The 16,838-nt window shown below is 41.8% G+C and overlaps 1 protein-coding gene across 1 annotated transcript in view; it reads left to right on the plus strand.

The window, feature by feature from the left end:
* Nucleotides 1-16,838, plus strand: part of SYNPR (synaptoporin) — a 283,741-nt gene that overhangs the window by 159,989 nt on the left and 106,914 nt on the right. The window lies entirely within an intron of this gene.

Genomic DNA, 16,838 nt, shown 5'->3' on the forward strand with positions numbered 1-16,838 from the left:
GGATGGCCCCTGCTCTCACAGGGCTTCCGCTTCCAACCAAGCAAGGAAAATCATGTAATGGCGTCGTACCTTTTTGTAATTCTGGATTGTTTCATTTTTAGTTGATTTCTTTTCATCTCCTCAGTAAGTATTCCAGCTTTTTGTCCTAGTTCCTCAAATTCCAAATCTACTCCTTCGCTTCCATTCATTATTTGATCTCACTTCTTCAGTTACTAAGAAAATGAAGACCCTTCCGCATAGGACCCCTCAATTTCCTTTCTTTCCAACTCAACATAATTCTCTGGAGCTCCATCCGGTGCCTTCCTCTTGCCTCTTAGGGGAAGAATTATCACTCACATTCATTAAACACATTTTTACTGGGCAACTACTATTTGCAAGGCACTTTCTACTTACATTTCTATTCCCACACCTTCCAATTTTCTCCAGCCCATGCAAATCCCATCTTTTAGAACGGTGTCACTATTTTTGGCATAATTGTTTTTGGTTCCTGTGAACAAATAAAGTGACTCTCTGATAGTATTTTAACCTTACTAGATGTGTTAGGACTTGGTATAAGTTTAATTTGGGAGCCAGAAGCTAAAAATTTTAGAAAAGGTCACTCACTCTGTCTTTTAGTTACAGAATCACTAGATGGCACCAGATTTGTGGTCTCTTCTGCAGTGCTGGAGTTGATGGAATAATATTTATGTCTATGTTCATCACTGTGGTCTTTATGAACTCCACTTAAAACCATTAGTACTCAGAAACTTAAGCCAATATGTTAAATAATAAGTAATTTGACATATTTTATTACCTCTTGATTTTAATCAATAGAAAGACATTATTGAACGATGGTGGGGATTATTGTCTAGGAAATATGTCCTTTACATGGAATATATAGTCCTGTAGGCTATGGTGATTTTTCATCTCATTAAAATATAATGAGAAAAGGCTGCTTTCTCATAATGAGGCAGAACTAAGTGTGTTCTTAGAACAATCAATAAAAGATTATTAAGAAAGAAAATTTTTGTTAAAGAAAAGATAATGTATTTTCTATTGAGTCATGCAGTATTATAATATTATGAGCAGAGTGAGACTTCCTTACTTTAAAAAGTGTTCCTTTCAGGAATCATATTTTTTGCTCCCCAAAGCCCCAGTACATAGTTGTATCCTAGTTGTAAGTCGTTCTGGTTCTTCTATGTGAGCCCCAGCCACAGCCTGGCAATTGACAGACAGGTGGTGTGGTTCTGTGACTGGGAAGCGAACTGGGGCTGCCGAAGTGGTGAGCACCGAACTTTAACCACTAGGCTGTCAGGGCTGTCTCATCTCTCAGGAATTTTAATTAAGATTATTTCTGAATATCCTCTAAAAAAAAAAGAACACGAAAACTATTTACATATATATTAAATGAAAAAAACTATAGCATTTTGTCTATACATATACATTCATATCTAGATTGGTTTATAATATGATCTCAATTTTTATAATCTTTTAATAATGGAAAATTTCAACCCTATATAAAGAAACAGAATAATATAATGAACCTCTATTTTGTCATCACTCCAACAATTATCAACTGAGAACCAATGTTATTCCTTTTATACTCCCATCATTGCCCTTTCCCCAGGCGTCATATCATTTCTCCCATACATAAATTGGTATGTATCTCTCAAAAGTATTGAAAACAAAAACACCATAATACCATATCACACATTTTAAAAATTAGAAATAATTCAGTGTCATCAAATATCTACAAATTTCCAAATGTCTCATTTAATCTCATGACTGTTTTTACAGTTTCCTGAAATCTGGACAAAAAAGAATCCATCATTGGATTGATATATCTGTTAAGACTTTTTAATCTAGAAGCTCCTCCCTCACCATCTTCCCTTCTCCTCTATCTTTCTTTCTTTGGGCTGTTGGATGCATTTTTCTAGTTTTTTGTTGTTGTTCTCAAATAAACAAGGTGTTTTCACCTGCAGAGTTTCTCAGGGTCTGGGTTTTGCTGATGTCATCCCTATGGTGTCATTTTACTTGTCTCTCTCTCTCCTGTATTTTTTGTAAATTGGCAGTTGGACATAGAGGCTTGATCAAATTCAGAGTTTGCTTTTTTTTTTTTTTTGCCAAGAATACTTCAAAATTGGTAAGCTCTTCTTCCATTAGAGGCACATAATATCTGATTGTCTCTCTTTTTGTGTGATTAGTCATCAGAGCTTAGATTTATTAATTCATTAAAGATTGTGTCTTAGTCAGCTCAGGCTGCCGTAACAAAGTACCACAGACTAGGTGGCTTAAACAGCAGAAATTTATTTGTCAGTTCTGGAGACTGAGGAGTCCAAGATCAAGGTGCTGGCAAGATAGATTTCATTCTGGGGCCTCTTCTCTTGGCTGGCAGGTGGCTGCCTCCTTGCTGTGTGCTCACATGGCCTTTCCTTAGTGAGTGCACGTGAGGAGAGAGAGACAGATCAAGCAAGCTCTGATGTTTCTTTTTATAAGGACACTAATCCTATGGGATCAGAGCCCCACCCTTGTGACCTCATTTAACCTTAATTTCTTCCTTAGAGGCGACATCTCCAAATACAGCCACACTGAGGGTTAGGGCTTCAACATAGGAATTGGGGAGGGGGGACACAAATATTCAGTCCATAATAGGCTGCAAAGTGGTTATATTCTTATTCTATCATTCCTTCCTCATTTTTAGGTAAATAGTTTTATAAAGGGAAACTTCCTCTCCTCTACTGTTTGGTCACTTACTAGTAGCACTCTTAAAGAAAAGGCAAGATAAAAGATCGATGCTTCCCTTGACTTTACTAGTTTTTAGAATAATGGGTTTGTTCACTAATATCCTCTAACAGTGACCAATTAGATTTTTATGGTTAATTGTTCCTTTTAGTATAGTTATGAACTCATGCATTCAAACTATCATTCTCTATCTGTGGAGCCTTGGATGCGTCATGAAACCCCTCTAAGGCATAGTTTACCTAGCTCTGAAATGGGGATGATGGTGGTACCTACCTCACAGATTTCAGGAGATTTCAATGAGAGAGTGTCTGTAAAGCACCTAGTGCATTGCTGGACACAAATGGAAGCTCCCTAAGTAGCAGCAACAGTTGTGTTGTTATTATGAGTAGAATCATAATCAGAAAACATTACTTTACGATATACTTCAAACTGTTCCTCTAGAACTTCTACTCTAGTATTTTGAATATTTTTCAAGTGAACAATATGCTACCTTTTAACTGCCTATTTCAGATTTGCTTCTTTTCTATTACATAATCAAAATAATACACAGTAGCAAGTTCCCTGTTATTAGAGCGGTGATTTGATGACTATGCATTATGTTTGGGAGGTTCAGACATTGATTCCCAGGTCAAGAATCAGAATGATCAAAACAATTTCACGAATGTCTTGCAGTATGGACAGTATAGAGACACAATTACCAGTGAGGTGTTCAAAGGAAGCAGAATGTAGAAAGGTCTTCAAATCTCTATACACAGTTACTTGTGTGTTTCAGAATTCTCTGGCAGTAAGTGGTTCTATGACTAATTCAGGGTTGCCAACTCTTAGACCATGAGCTTAAACATGATGCCTGTGTATACTTGTGGCTTGTAGGTGATAAGCTGTGGATTTTATTTAATACAGCCACAAAGCACAAAAAATGCAAAATGAAAAAAAAAATCAACTCCTACTGTTCTTTTCATGGGACTCTGTGCTTGTCTTTCATTAAAGTGAAGCTGAATTTAAAACAAAAAAAATTTTTTTTGTTAAAAAGAGAGGGAATGAGAGAAATTTCTCTGCTTAATTAGCCATGCAGTCTAGTGAAAAGAATTAATTGAATGTCGCCAATTGGTTGCGGATCAATATTTTTTGTCCAGAATATCCTGTCATTCTAATTTGCTTTATGGATACAAATACAACTCTAGTTCATGAAATATTTAAATTTTAAAGAAGATATGTCAAATTCAGTGAATTCAACCAGAATAGAATCCCAACTTGACTTTTATTTTCTATTCAGAGAACGCTGGACATGATATCTAAGGCCTACTCCTAAATAAACGCTTTTAAAAAATACTTTTAAAATACTTTTTTACAAACTGGGATTTAATGGTTGTGACTTGCTTCCAGTTTTTAAAAAACTCTATTCATTCTACATTATCATAAAAGCATGGCTTCTGACAAGGAACGGTTCATGCCAGCATATTCAATACCTATTACTGAACCACAGAACAGCGGCTGTGTTCCATGAGCTTATCTTGCTCTAATTTTCCTATCAAGCAGAAATATGCAGTTAAAATATCTATCATCAGTGATTTTCTTCAATGCTCTAAGACTTGGTTATGGTAGGTAAGAAAATTCAGGAAGTCCATATCACAAATTTACCCTGGAAAAATGTCAAGTTCAAAAACACTACAATAGGCAAGAAATTAATTCACAAGACTCTCTAATCAGGTGTCAGAGAAGTGGTGTCAGTTCTAGGTGAGAAACTCTGTTGAATTTTTATTTCTTGTTATTCCATTGTGACAGATATGAGAGAATTGGATTTGAATCCTTTAAAAATAATGACCCTCACTGAATCTGATGAAAGATAAATTGCACTTTTTACTCAACTAATGATTGACACTATATTTGACCTGTATGTTCCCATGGCATATTTTGAAATATTTTTACCTTGATTCTAAAGAGTGACTTTGCAAAAACATTTTAATAAGTAAGCAGGTCAACAATGTTATTCCATTCTCTGCAAAAGTAAATAATTTGAAAGTATTATTGGAGATAATTCCAGAAGGGAGTGGGTTTTCTTTGATTTTACATTTTTTTCATCCAAATGAAAGTTAAAAACAGCACAGCCATCTACTAACAGGGCTGAATTTATTTTGCTCAAGTTACCCAGAGGTTGTCTAAATTTGAAGTATTAATAAAATCTCTTTTTTATTTTTATTTATTTATTTTTTTTTTTTGTGAGGAGATCAGCCCTGAGCTAACATCCGCCAATCCTCCTCTTTTTTTTTTGCTGAGGAAGACGGCCCTGGGCTAACATCTGTGCCTATCTTCCTCCACTTTATATGGGACGCCGCCACAGCATGGCTTAACAAGCAGTGCGTCGGTGCGCGCCCGGGATCCGAACCAGCGAACCCCGGGCCGCCGCAGCGGAGCGCGCGCACTTAACCGCTTGCGCCACCGGGCCGGCCCCTAATAAAATCTCTTTTTAGTTACAAAAAAAGAGTATACATGCTTATTGGAAGAAATTGAAACAACACAAAAATAATTAAAACTGAGATTCTGCCTCCAGAGTCCACTCCTAAATGGTAACAAATGATAATGCTTCAATGCTACCTCTCCAGACCTCTACACGTCCATTAAAAATATATATTTGTATAAATATTTCCTTTTACAACAACGCAATGCATGTATGTCATACTTGGCAGTTTGCTTTGCAAAAGACTGCGTATACCTTTCTATACTGCTATACATGTTTTTTAGCTATTGCATAATATTCCATTATTGAATACTTCAGAATTTATTTGATTATCTTTTAATAGGCATGAAGATTGTTCCCAATTTATTTTTACTATTTCAGTCATGCATTTTACTTTAAAGGTTTGTGTCAGGCTTTATGTTGGAAAATAAAATTCAAGCAGAAATTTGCATTTAAATTCGTGGGTAGGTGTTAAATTTAGCATATAAGGCACAGGACTTTCTAGGCACTGTCCAGGGAAGAGAAAATGACCAGATGCTGAATGGACTTGACTATGCTGTCTTGCCTTTATAAAATGCCACGAATGCTTGCATTACTTCTGCGCCTTTATCCCATACGTTCCTGTGGCTGACTTTGGAGACTAACTGACTCAACAATCATTCCCAGCCGTTATGCCCTTGCCTGCCTCCCCTATATAGCCCAGGAAAACTGAATATTTACTTCTCAGTCTCCCATGCATCTAAGGATGCCCATGGACACAGCAGCCATTTTGTGACTATGAGGCAAAGACCATAAGAGCCAAAGAGATGTTGGCCCAGACATCATCAATACTAGCACCCACTTAGTTCTGGACTTCTCGATATGCATGAAAACCCAACCCCTATTTGTTTAATCCATTATACATCAAGGTTTCTGTTGCCTGTGACCAAACACTTTACTAACTGATCCAGTCTCCAGGCTGCAGGTTTAAGAAAATGAAAACAGAAGCTTCTTTTGCTCTATAAGTAATTTGGAGTTCTCCTTCTGCAGGGCCTGGTCAGAATTCCTCAGGTGATGGTGTGAAGTACCAATTCAGTAAGGCTGCTTTTCCCTGGGAAGATTTCACACAAATCACAAAGCAGCTAGAATGGCACAGTATCCAATCTTTGACAGGTAGCGTGAAATGGAATGCAGCGTGGAAAGTATTGGAGCTGGTTAAGAACACAGATAGTTATATACAACGACAGGAAAAAAACCCATATAGCTCTGTGGGGGAAACCTTTCTGACAGTGGTTTTCAGTGCCTCCAAATAAGATACAATTATATTGTCTTCTAGGGACAACTTGCAATTTTTATCTTCACATGAAGGTCCCATCCAAGGTTTTACAGGGTTGTTCACAAAAGCCTTTTAGGTCAGAGTGTTGCAGTAATCAATAATTGATGGCTGAGAAGGTGCTGGGTCCATTTCCTTGGAAAAATCCAATTACAGCAGGAGTAGAAACACTAAAAGAAAGAAAAATTAGACAAAGATGAGTAAAAATGGAACATTAAGTTTTAGAGGTGTTCATCAGTCTGCTGGGGGCCTCCTAGGTAGCGAGTAGGATGTGAGGGAAGCCACAGTTAATCAGACACTCCTTTTGCACCGGAAAATATCCTGACAGTGTGTGTTCCTTGCTTTTCCAGGACTACTATTGAGGTAATCAGCTCCCGTAATCAACTGTGTTTCCAGAAATGTTCCTCGGGGATATTGAGAACAAATGGCTCATCAGCCCAAGACAAATCATAAAAGAGAAGGGACAGGGCCGGCCCCGTGGCTTAGCGGTTAAGTGCGCGCACTCCGCTGCTGGCCGCCCGGGTTCGGATCCCGGGCGAGCACCGACGCGCCGCTTCTCCGGCCGTGCTGAGGCCGCGTCCCACATACAGCAACTAGAATGGATGTGCAACTATGACATACAACTATCTACCGGGGCTTTGGGGGAAAAATAAATAAATAAAATCTTTAAAAAAAAAAAAAAAAAAAAAAAAAAGAGAAGGGACAATAGGGGTTCATCAGAGGAGGGGGGAGGGGAAGGGATTGGGCCTATTTAACCTATAAACTGTCGAATGATGGAGATGTATGAAAGTGAGAAACCCACCACCCCTTGCTGTGGGTGGCTGACCATTAGGAGAAAAGACTTGTCAAGTGTAATTGGCATAACATACTCACATCAGACTTTTCCAATGTGCCTATCGTGCCAGATTCTAACTTTCCTTCCCCTGATGTCTTGTGATGCTGTAGAGTGAAGGTTCGTGTTGCTGAGGCAAAATACATGAGCTACCGCTGGCATCCATTTGGATGATCAGCATTTCGTCTTCCAGATCCTCGCTTAGTCCTCCCCGGCTTTCTGCGCATTGATGTGACAGAGAAAGCCTTAAAAAGCCAATAAATGATATTTCTGTATTAGTCTTTCCATAGCACGCTCCAGTTAGAGAGACTCCTTCATAGCCCTGGGAGAGTTGGGAAGAAGTAGAGACAGGCGGATCCGAGTTCAAACCATGACTACTTCACCTACCAATAGACCGTGTGACCTTGGCATGCTGTTTAACCTCAGTTTCCTCGTCTGTAGAAGGAGGGATTATGTTTTTACTTTAGAGAGTTGTTGAGAGGATTAAATGAGCTCGTGTAAGTAATGTACTTACTGAAGAGACTGACACAGAGAACCGACTGTGGTTGTTTTATTATTACCATCATCATTGTCGTCGTTATTATCATCATCATCACAGTGTTTATTATTCTGTTCTTCAGTGCCAAAAGTACTTTTCCGAGTACTTCTTCCTCTCTTCTTCTCTTTCCCAATCATTCATATATTTGTTCACTTGATAAAATTTAGGAGCCACCTACGATGTTTCGACACAATGAGGATACAAAGATGACAGAGGTGTGGTCCTGTTGGCAAAGGGTTTGCAGACTGTGGGGAAGCAAGACTCTTGCGCATCTTCCAGCATCTAGTCCCGCTTTCTTTCAGTCCTGCTCTCCACTGTAACCAGTGTGGCCTTTCTGAAATGTCACTTTGTCATGCTCCTCTCCCGCTGAAAACCCAATCCCCTCATAAAACCCAGGTTTCTTCACATTGACAAACTATTTCTGTAAGGACCCAATAGTAAATATGTTTGGCTTTGTGGACCATAGGGTCTCTGTTTTTAGTACTCAACACCACTGTTGCAGTGTAAAAGCAGCCATAGACCATACATAAATGAATAGATGTGGCTGGATATGGCTCAGGGCCATAGGGTTTTTTTTGGTGTTTTGTGTTGTTGTTGTTGTTGTTTTTGCTGAGGAAGAGTCACCCTGAGCTACATCTGTTGCCAGTCTTCCTCTATTTTTGTATGTGGGTCACCACCACAGCATGGCTATCGACAAGGTGTAGGTCTGCACCCAGGAACCGAACCCAGGCCACGGAAGTGGAGTGTGCCAAACATAACCACTAGGCCACGGGGCCGGCCCCCTTAAGGCTATAGTTTTTGATCCCTACTAGACCATACCTAACACATCCTTGTCTCCTCTTGAACGGAGTCACTCCCTCCCTTCACTTTACAATGTCTACTCCAGTTGCACCAGCTGCACAGCCCAAATGTGCCTCACTTGCTCATTTGAGTGTCTTTGACTAGCTGCTCTCTCTGCCTAGAACATTATTCCTTACCCTCCTACCTGGATAAATCTGGCATGCTTTTCTGGTTTCTGCTTAGCTATCCATTCCTCCAGACAGCTGTTCCTCATATCCTCTCCACTCCTCTGTAAGTATGTACCATATTTTCCTCTAACGTGCCTCAATTATTGCCACCACAGTAAAATGCTGTCACAGTGCCTGTTCATGCACTTATCTGTACCCTCAATAGACAGCAAGTTTCCTGGCGGTGGGGGAAGGGAATGTATTTACTTATTTAGTCAACAAGTATTTAGGGAGGACCTCCTTCGTGCCAATTGCTGTGCAAGGTGGCAGATTCAGCAGTAAACAAAGACAAGTATATTACTTTTCCTCAGGAAAGTGGTCAAACAAAACACAAACAGGTAAATAAATAATACCAAACAAATACAGATTTTAAAACATCTGCTCATGTAAAAAAAAAAAACAAACAAACAAGAAATAAAGGGACCGGGGTGTAGGTGGACTGGGGTCAGGAGTCCTCCTCTAGGCTGTGTAGGCAAAGAAGACTCCCTGTTGGCAAAGTTGCTCAGCTTATTTAGAGAGGGCTGGAGAGGTGAGAGTGTGGTAAGCCAGAAGCTGAGAGATGATATGAGACACAGTGCACTGGGAGGTAACGATTCCCTTTATTAATGTAATCCTAGGGCCCATTGCAGTGCCTGAGAAGTAACAGGTGCTCGGCCAGTGTTTGAAAGCTGTCTCAGTTGCATTTCCCCAAAGCAGATCCTGAGACAACAATTTAGGCTGAAGAAGTTTATTTGGGAGGTGAGTCCAAGAAGCACAGTAATGTTTGGGGAAATTCAGCAGGGAAAGGAGGAAAGCCAACAGGGAAAGTAGGAAAGCCAGCCAAGGGTGGGTTAATGAGCAGATGTTGCCCTGAGCAACTGGGGCTCAGTCCCAGTGGGCATCCTCTGAGAAACTGTATTGAACATGCCTCAGAATTTCCGCATGGAGGGGCAAGGACACTGGGGTTTTATCCACCAATTTCCATCCCACGTTGGTTGGAAGCTGCCAGGGGATTGACTCCCAGGGACTTCCACCATGCCCCAATCACAGGCCGAGCTCATCCTGCTGCCTGAGAAAGCCCTCGGCAGAGACTCGGGCGTTTGAGGAGGAAGCCTTCGGTGTGTATGAAGACTGTCCCTTGAAGCTGCAGGTGGCCTCTAGAGTGGGCTAACAGGATCTGGGCAGGGCATCAACAGCCTCTGCTATACTAACTAAGAGAATAAGTGATTGAGTGGATAAATTAATGAAAGAATAATTTTACCTGATGGAAGAGGAGTGAAATCAATGTAATAAGCCAAAGGTTCTTGCCCCAGGGGAGAGTCAGGGACAGTCCCTTGGTGGCAGTGGTAAGCTGGAGCACAGTTGACTGTGCAGCTGTCTTCCCAGTCAAGGTTCAGAGTTATCCTGTTGGTAGCTTGGAACTGGCCCCAGTGGGAGTATTTACACCATGGAAATTGGCAAATACGGTAATCAAAGCTTTATCCTCTGGAGATCTGATTGTCAGCACACACAGCATGGTGGCAATATGAGGACCAATACTTGGTCCCAATCTCCCAATCTCTTTCCTACCAGCCTCTTTACTCTTCCTTATTTCTTCCAAGGCATCCTTCATGCCTGGGTTGCATACCAGGCCTCGGGAGATGATCCCTCCCTGACTTCACTGTAGACCACAGAGCCCCATGGGAGCCATTAATCAGCCTCACTTCCTGTCCTCCTCCAACCTATTGCTTTCAACTATGCCTTGCAAATTAACTAGAAGGATTAATAGCAGCTTTCATTGATATTCCTTGTGTGGTTCAATTAGTTCCAAGGAGGGAGCTGCTTGCCCTCTTTCGAGGGGAAAACCTTTGGTATCATTAACTGTGCAAAGATATTCCCACTTTGGGGGATTTTGGTTTATGGATGCTTATTAAGCCAGAAAATGCAAAGCAATGCTTCTGTTCTTTCACCTGAATATATTTCTAATCAGGCTGCATAGAAGGGAAATCTCTGCTGGCTAATTTTGTCCATTTAGAGAGTAATTTTTTGTTGTTAGGAACAGAGCCGTAGATGATCCAACACAGTAGTGAAAAGAGAGTTCATTGCAGGAGACTTATTTCAGTCTCCTCAACTCAAGAGAAGTGAATGATTGGGCCGGTGGTTATGATATTGATTATCTTAGGACATGCTGGAGAGTGAGGTAGCTGCTGTATTTGAGGAGAATTGGGAGCTTGAGGAAGGATGGGAACACAGAGGTGTCATCATTTCACTTGATTGGGTAAATGGACTTTGGCCGCTGGGTTGTGCCCTCAATGTCTAGAAAGATGAGCAAGAAGACTGCATTACCAGAAAGAAGGCAGTGTTGGCTGAGGATGAACACATGGAGCCCAGAGTTTGGAGAAAATAACACGCACGTGCACGTGCACACACACAAACACCATGTCTTTACATCTGTCATCAAGTTGCTTGTAGTCATTGCAGAGTCAGCCTCAGACGGAGGCCTTTCTCTCTAGTCCCTCTCTTTCATCTTTCTACACCCTACACATCCGGTCTCCTCAGGCTTTCTTCCCTCCTTAGACTTCCAGGACCCACCTCCAGTTCTCCTTCCATCTTGGCTGCATAGCAGAGTTTTCCCATCTTTTCCATCTTCCAGAAGGAAGTCTGTCTTAGGAATCAGCATTAGTCTTGCAGAGCCAAGCATCGACAAGACACACAAACCTTCCTCTTGCTAGCATTAACGGGCCTTAGAGCAACAGTCGTCAATCTAAGGAAGTTTGTGTGTCTCTCTCTCTCTCTTTTTTTTTTTTTTGTGAGTGAGATCAGCCCTGAGCTAATATCCATGCTAATCCTTCTCTTTTTGCTGAGGAAGACCAGTTCTGAGCTAACATCTATTGCCAATCCTCCTCCTTTTTTTTCCCCCAAAGCCCCAGTAGATAGTTGTATGTCATAGTTGCACATCCTGCTAGTTGCTGTATGTGGGACGCGGCCTCAGCATGGCCGGAGAAGGGAGAAGCGGTGCGTCAGTGTGCGCCCGGGATCTGAACCCGGGCCGCCAGGAGCGGAGCACACGCACTTAACCGCTAAGTCGCTGGGCTGGCCCCAGAAGTTTGTGTCTCTTTACAGCATCATCCAAGATCCTCCTGCTAAAATCCTCCCCCCATCAAGGTGAAAAGAGGAAGCAAGAAAGGAAGGGAGGGAGGAAGGGAGGGAGGGAGGGAGGGAGGGAGGAAGAGAGAGAGAGAAGGAAAGAGAGAAGGAGGGAGAGAAGGAAGGGAGGAAGGAAGGAAAGGAGGGAGGATGGAAGGGAGGAAGGAAGGGGAGATTAAAGGGAGGGAGGGAGAGAGAGAAGGAAGGAGAGAGGGAGGAGAAAGAGAAAACAAAGCACCAGTCCTGCTTGGCTAGTGAGCTTGCAGGTATGTGTTTGTGAGACACTCAGGGGAAACATGGAGAACCTCAGACCACTAAAGCACCATGGTGCATTTCTGAGCGAAGAAGACTGGACCATTTGTCGGTCAGCAACTTCTACCAGGTGGTCAGAGATTGTTCTTCCTGTTGTTCTAGAGCTAATTAGAATGCTGATACAGGAAGTCTAGAGACCAGGATTCTATTTCCAATTCTGCTCTAGCTGATTTGGGGCAAGTGAATTTTCCTCTCTAGTTCCCAGTTTCTTCAATAGTGTAGTAGTGGGCCGGCCCCGTGGCCTAGTGGTTAAGTTTGGCATGCTCTACTTCAGTGGCCCAGGTTCAGTTCCCGGGCACAGACCTACACCACTCATTGGTGGCCATGCTGTGGTGGCGACCCACATACAAAATAGAGGAAGATTGGCACAGATGTTAGCTCAGGGCCAATCTTCCTCAGTAAAAAAAAAAAAATAGTGTAGTAGTAATAGCAGTAGTAGTACTAGCAGGAGAGGGAGAAGGAGAAGCAGACACTTGAACGTTTATTGAGGGCTGTGAGCCTGATGCTTTACATGTGTTCTCTCAGCTAATGTACGCAGAATCATGTGAGGGAAAAACTATTATTCTCAACCTCTTTCACCATCCAGCTGCCGCCTTGACCTTCCACTGGCTCCTTGAACTTGTCAAGCTTTTCTTCTCTTGGGGCTTTCGCTTAAGCTGTTCCCTCAGGGCACTTCCCTCCACCCACAACCCCCTCCCCTTTTGCTTCCTCTCATTCATCCTCAAGGTCTTAGCTTAAATATGACATCCTCAGGTATAACTCCCTGTCTAGAATAGCTTCCCCTCAAAACACTTAACATAATTTGTCATTATTTCATTTGTATGTTCTTTGAGTTTCTGTCTCCCCCATCCAGCCTTAAGCTCTGTAGTGGGCAGGGACCTTCTTTATCTTTGTCTTTTCTCTGACTTTTTTATGTTTCTGTTCCCCACCAGCTGGCACCTGGTAAGTACACCATTAAACATCTGCTGAATGAACCAGTGAATTAGCCCTGATTTAATAGATGTAGGAACTGCGGTTCGGAGAAGTTAAATAACTTGGTCAGTGTCAGACAGCTAGGATTGGACTCAAGCTCGGGTCTGTCTGACTCCAGAACTGCCCCGCTCTGCCACCTGGGGTGGAGCGGCTGGGCGGGCTAATGGAGGGGGATCGGTGGGAGGATTTCCAGAGTTCCCCCCCACTCTACGTGTCTCTGCCACACCAAGAGAATTTTGACGCTCCGAAGAGCTTTCAGCCCCTCTCTCCACTGGGTCTTGATGTATTCTCATTCTAGGGCCAGGACCCTACCTGATAGACTCTGAAGGAGTTGATTTCACTGTCCTAAACATGAAATCAACCATCCCTGTGATACGTTATTCACTCAGCAGGATCTGACTCTTCCGGTGTTATACAGACGTTATCTGTTTAATTCTCATCAAACCCATACGAATTTGATATTGGTCACACAGTATGATTTCCCTTTAATCAGTGAGGACTATGAGGAAGGGAGAAACTTAACCAGAAAGCCCATAAATATCATATTTAACTCGAATACAATGTCTTATGTTTTCAGAGCTCAATAGAAGTTAGAAAAATTAGTAGTGTGTGTGGTTTCAATAGTCTAATACCTTCCTTCCATGCATCTCACATTTTGAACTAGTTATATACGTAATTACCATTCCATCTTAAGTTCATTACATGGTAGTGTTAATAATACCTTGCTGTATTTAAAGCACTTTAATATAAGATGAAAAACCAAGGGTGGTTTCTTTATAGCCATTAAGCACCGAAATTAACAAGATTCGTCTTTATGCCCATCAACTCTAACTTTATACATTTTAATGTTTCAAGGAATTTTTTTAAATGCAACTGTTTGAAGTCATTATGCTATTCTGCCACATCTTTAATATAGGAGTAGTAAGCTTCATACACACACATATATACAAATGCACACACACACGCAACATTGTTGTCAAGAGGAGATATGATTGCATATGTTAAGTCCCTCAATACCTGGCCCACAGTAGGTACTTACTAATGGCTACAGTGGACAGTTCCTCCTTACCTTCATGTGTACAAGGGCTGATTACACACTTAGGACTCTTGCCCCAGAGAAGTGCACATGTGTAAATACCACACAAATCTCTGCAGGAATTGAGGGGGAGGGGCTACACATAAACACATACTCCATCTCATTTAATTCCCTCAATGATTCCAGAAGGTACAGAAGATATCTCTGTTTTACAGGTGAGGAAGCTTGGACAGGGGGAGGGCCATGTCCACAGCTGTAGCAAGGCTTTGGGCTCCATTACTCCATTCTTTCTTCTGGAAGAAGTCTTAGCAAAGGCGCTATCATGACATGATGCAAAGGGCCAAGACATCCAGTGTTACATAGTGAAACCTAGATTTAAGCATTGAACAATTAAAATCACTTCCTCCTGTTCCTGCCAATACTAAGAGCTGACAGAAAGAGAGCATTTGGTCATGAGTGGTGAGCAACTCCACGCCACAGGGATAAAGAGCAGGTTCCCTTCAGTCCTGGTGTTCTGTGTGCATAACTCCCAGATTGCAGAGTGGGTTGGAGTAGCTTCTGATGCCTCCTCAAGTGCCAGCACTGAGTCAAACTAGGAGGAAAAGCAAACAAAGCAAAAAAGATCAGTTTCTCTGGAGTGCTCGGCTGTTGGGTCACTGGGGCTGATGTTCGTATAGATTTAGCTAGGGAGTAAGTCTAAATTTCCTGTTTTATGGCCTGGAACATCTTACCAAGGAGCTCATCCACATCTATGTACAGTAACATTTATTCATTAACATTTATTGAGTGCTTATTCTGCGCCAGGGTCTGTTCTAAATGCTTTACACACATTAACGCTTACTCTTATTACATCAACTATATCTTTTGGTCAGGCTGTTTCCATTTTTAAAATACTGGTTTTTAAAACTAATAACAAAACTGCAATACACACACAAAAATGGTCCAAAAAATATTGCTTTCCCTGTGAAGGTTTTATCATTAACCAGTCTTTTCCTATTAAAGTTAAATAGCCAATCGAGACACACAGCTCTGAGGCTCTTCTTCCACCGCTAAGACCGAGGTGGCAGGTGTTATGGATAATATTCCTTTCACCTTCTGAACTTTCTGAATGGACTTGGTGACACTGCCAGCTCCAGCCGCCTTCTTGCCCATAGCAACTCTCTGCCTCATATCTTGAATAGCAAAATGACCCAGAGGAGTTATCAACACTATTTTCCTATAAGGAAACCAAGGCATGGGGAAATTAAGCATCCTTCCCAAGGTCACATTCCAGAGCCCATGCACTTAACCCTTATGCAATAATTCCCCTCATTATGCGAAGTGAGCTAATGTTCCTAATAGGGACCTTAAGCTACTGTAAGAAGCTGAATTCCAAAATTAAAACAAAATAAATGGGAGTATTACAGCACGGGTTAGTGTTAAGTGCTCTTGATTGACTTTCTTGGGAAATGAACAGGAAATTCTCTTGAATTTAGCCAAACTAAGTGGACAAAGTCTGGCGTTCGCTTACTTCGCATCTTAGGCCATCCCCATCCTCCCAGATGTATCTTCTTTCTTGAAGACTTCTCTGAATTCCTGCTCCTAATTTTCACTATCTGATTCCCACAGATCCATGTTCTACACCAGGATAGACTGTGACGTTAATTGGTAACCAGTGGAACCTTTTAATAGCTGACTTAGAAAGAGCAACTAACACAGAGATGTAACTACTAAGGGGAGTTTGAGCCTGACATATACTGAAATCTTGTGCTCTGAAGTAGCATCTCTTAGATACTCACCTGTTCTTCCTCCACCGTTTAGCTCTAAAATTCTCTGACTATGCCTTTTTAAAAATCTATATTATTCCAAAAGATAAAACATGTTTATTGCAGAAAATTTGTTGTTAGGGCCGTGGAGTCCATTCTGACTCCTAGCGACCCTGTGTACAGCAGAGCGGAACCTTGCCTGGTCTTTTTGAGCCACCCTCTCACCTTCCAGCACTGTACCAGACAATGCTCTGCTGCTGTTCATAGAGTTTGCACAGCCCATTTTTTCAGAAGTGTGTGGCCAGGTCCTTCTTCCTGCTCTGTCTTAGTCTGGAAGCTCTACTGAAACCTGTCCGCCATGGATGACCCTGCTGGTATTTGAAATAGCAGTGGCATAACTTCCAGCATCACAGCAACATGCAGCTGCCCCAGTATGACAACCCACAGACGGGTGGTGTGGTTCCCTAATTGGGAAACGAACTCGGGCCACAGCAGTGAGAGCGCCAAATCTTAACCACTAGACCACCAGGGCTAGGCATTGCAGAAAATATAGATAAACAAAAAGAAGAAAGCAAGGAGACACCCCAAATTCTTCCCACTGGGAGACATCCATCATTAATACTTTGGTGTGTAGCTTTCCAGACCCTTTGATGTGAGATTATATCTCTACCTTCTGAGGCGTGACAGCTCTTTACACACTCAAACACAGTTATTTTGTCCTTGTGTTTAATATTTCTCCAGGCATAATTGTTCCAGCTTGCCAGACACCACCTCCCTAGTCTCCACCATCATCCCAGCCTTCA

This window comes from Diceros bicornis, chromosome 2 (assembly GCF_020826845.1).
Source record: "Diceros bicornis minor isolate mBicDic1 chromosome 2, mDicBic1.mat.cur, whole genome shotgun sequence".
NCBI lineage: Eukaryota > Metazoa > Chordata > Mammalia > Perissodactyla > Rhinocerotidae > Diceros > Diceros bicornis.